The sequence below is a fragment of the Mesoplodon mirus genome (assembly GCF_964341445.2).
Source record: "Mesoplodon mirus genome assembly, chromosome: 4".
Classification (NCBI taxonomy): Eukaryota; Metazoa; Chordata; class Mammalia; order Artiodactyla; family Ziphiidae; genus Mesoplodon; species Mesoplodon mirus.
Window position 1 is genome coordinate 161345152 of NC_138979.1, and position 3255 is coordinate 161348406.

A 3255-nucleotide genomic window follows, 5' to 3' on the forward strand; every position below is an offset into this window, starting at 1 on the left:
CTGTAGGAGGAGCAAGGGGTTGGTGGGGTTGAGGTGTGGTCACTTCCCTGCACTATCCAGCAGGGACATTGACCCTACCCCTGACTTGGCTCAAGTTAAAGCAAATAGAGTGATGTTTAACTAACATCACAAGTGCTGGTTAGGGCGAAAGCATCCATAAACTCGTGCATACAATGCTTACAAATGCTCGGTTTAGAGAAATAAAATTTGATGAGGATGGTCTGAAGGTTATACAGTTTATGTATTCTTTCAGTTCTTAAAATCTCTCTTTGAATCACACCAGCTGTGGATCTGAACCATGTGCTTTAGGTCTCCAGTGGAAATGCTTTTTAACAAACTCAGATTTCTGAAGAAGTCATCAGCCTACATTGAGAGGTTGTAAGAGAAGGACTTATGGAACTCCTTGTCATATCTCTGGGAAGAATGTTTTCTTTATGAGGAGCCATCCATGGAGGAAATTTCTCTTAGTTCTTCATTCCAGGAATAGTTGTTTTTCCCCCAAACACCTGGCTTTTATTTTATGGACACTATAGATCATATAACTGACCATGTCTCCCCCTTTTTCTGCTGATATTCAATTTTTTTTTTTTTTTTTTGGCTGCCTTGAGTCATCCTTGCCGCGCACGGGCTTTCTTTGTTGTGGCGAGCAGGGGCTACTCTTCGTTGTGGTGCACGGGCTTCTCACTGCGGTTGCTGTGGAGCAGGGGCTCTGGGCATGTGGGCTTCAGTAGTTGCAACATGCGGGCTTCAGTAGTTGCAGCATGTGGGCTCAGTAGTTGCAGCTCACGGGCTTAGTCACTCCACGGCATGGGGGATGTTCCTGGACCAGGGATCGAACCCATGTCCCCTGCAGTGGCAGGTGGATTCTTAACCGCTGCGCCACCGGAGAAGTCTCTGCTTATATTCAAATTTGAAGCAATCTTGAGCCAGTGTACAGATCCTCATAACCTGCAGAACTGAATTTCACCCTTAGCATGTTCATCTTCTGGTTTTTTTCTTGTTTTCCCCTTTAAAATCTTTCTTGTATATCTATTGTTTTGCTTTATTATATTGCATGTACTTTTAGAAAGTCATCTTAAATTATTCTGAGAGCAAGTTGGTTAAATAAATACAAAGGTGGTGAAGGGGTGCTAACTCACGCGAGTCCATTTGCTGACTGTGGTTGGGTGGCTTGAACAACAGGCTATTCATAAGTACAGGAAATTTGCAAGACTGATGTTAGAAACTGGAAGTACCTGCACTATTTATAGTTGCATTTTTAAACAAATTCTTGAATCTGAGCAGTGAATATGTGCTATTCTAACTGAAAAGGTAATTATCAAATTCCTTAGTAGTCACTTGGCCATGGGGTAGAAGTAACTCGACTCTCCGCCCAGGGGAGATTTCTGGTAATTTCTTTCATCTAAGCAGCACTATTTTCTTTTTAAGGTTAATTCCATTCAAAGATCAAAGTCCAAATACTTAATCAAAACCACTGATTTTGCAAATCCACAGCCAATCTTGGACTAGATTTGCAACCACCAAATATTGAAGAAAGCAAAGCAAAATGGAACCAGGCCCTTACAAAATACATAGTGTGTTGAACTTTTTTTTTTTTTTTTTTTTTTTTTGCTAATTATCACTAAACACTGAACCCTGCTGCTCTTCAAACTCTCTCTTTCCCTTTTTTTTAGGAATAGAAAAAGACCTTGATACCCCATCCTTTGAGTTACAGCTATTAGGACAATGGAGAGAGGGACAAGAGTAAGAGCGGGATGTAGTATTAGGAGGTGTTTGATGGCTGCAAGTCTAGTTCACTTAGTTTTTGTACTGGATGGGCCCATTGCCAGTTTCATTGAGAAAACATGTGCAGATGAGGGCTTCTGTCACCGAAAAGGGGTCATATCTGGCAGAGGAGTGATGGTATTCACAGTAACCCGTCTTCTGGCTGACGGTCCTGGGAATGCGGATGCTAGCTCCAGGGTTGGCCTCGCCGGCAGAAAAGTCATTGAAGTTGGAGGTTTCGTGGAGTCGAGTTAGGTGCCGGGCATTGTCCAGGTCCCCCTTGGGATCATAGGCTCAGATGCAGGTACTGCTTGCTCAGTGTCTCAATGGCCTCCTCAAGGTGTTTCAGACCATTGTCCTCTCTCATGGCCTTGGTGATGAAGTTAGTGTGGCAGCCTGCACCATTCCAGGTCCCAGGAATGGGCTTAGGATCAAAGATTGCTGTCATTCCGAAGTCTTCAAATACATGCCACAAGATGAAACGGGCCGCCCAGAAATGATGTCCCATATCCATTCCTTCACAGGGTCCTATCTGGAATTCCCACCAGGCAGGAATGACCTCGGCATTCCATCCCTGAAATCTTGACACAAGTGTACAAGCAGGCCTGGTGGTGAGCCTGCCCAATATCCCTGCCACAGGCTTTGTCTGCTCCCACACCACAGTCATATGGACCTTGGGGCCCAGGGAAGTGGCTGGAAGGCCAACCAAAGGGGTGTTCGTCTGTGCGCATGAGAATATATTCCTGCTCCATTCCAGACCGGGGGTGCTGGTCGCTCACCGTGTCTGTGATCCATTTACAGGTGTGCCTTCAATTGGTCTCTGTGGGCTTTCGGTTGTATTTGAAGACTTCACAGAACACCGGCTTGGGGTCCTTGCAGAAAAGGTCCTGAAACATGGCAGCAAGGATGAGATACTTGTCACTGGTGGAGCTTCAGACTGAAAAGCACTAGGAACCATCAAAATGCCACTCAGGCAACTCATCTAACACCGTCAGTCCAGATACACATAGCTTGGGCTTCCTCACCCTGAGACGAGGACATGCCCACCTGCTGGATGCCTTTTTTCAAGTGGGAACTCGCTGAAGTGGCCGTGGTAGGAGGCATCCTGGGTGGCAGGGCAGGCAGGCGGTGAGAATGAGGTGCAGGAGGAGAGGCGAGGAGGCCGGGGATGCTGTGCAGACGCTCTGCTCTTCTCCCATCCTCAGCTCTGCCACAATTATCGCTTCCTTCTCATCTAGGAAAAGAAACAAGCTGAGCCTAGAAATGATTTGAACGGGGCAATGGGAGGGTGTCTATTTTCTAAACCTCCCTCGCAGTCTAAGTGTTCCTTCTGTTTCTCCCTGTGTCACCTATAGTCTCAAGAGGAAATGGTGATGAGCTTACCTGTTTCCAGATGGCACAAGCATTGGGTACCATCTGGACCCAATGGTACATGGTATCCTTTGTACCACAGTGATGATGGCTCAGCGTCAGGGGGAGGGGGAGACACAG

The 3255-nt window shown here is 46.3% G+C and overlaps 1 pseudogene across 1 annotated transcript; it reads right to left on the minus strand.

Annotated features, from left to right (window-relative positions):
• Positions 1-1460: 1460 nt before the first annotated feature.
• On the minus strand, positions 1461-2868 carry LOC309802937 (glutamine synthetase-like; annotated as a pseudogene). The gene has a single exon. The product of its transcript is annotated as a glutamine synthetase-like (transcript).
• Positions 2869-3255: the final 387 nt, after the last annotated feature.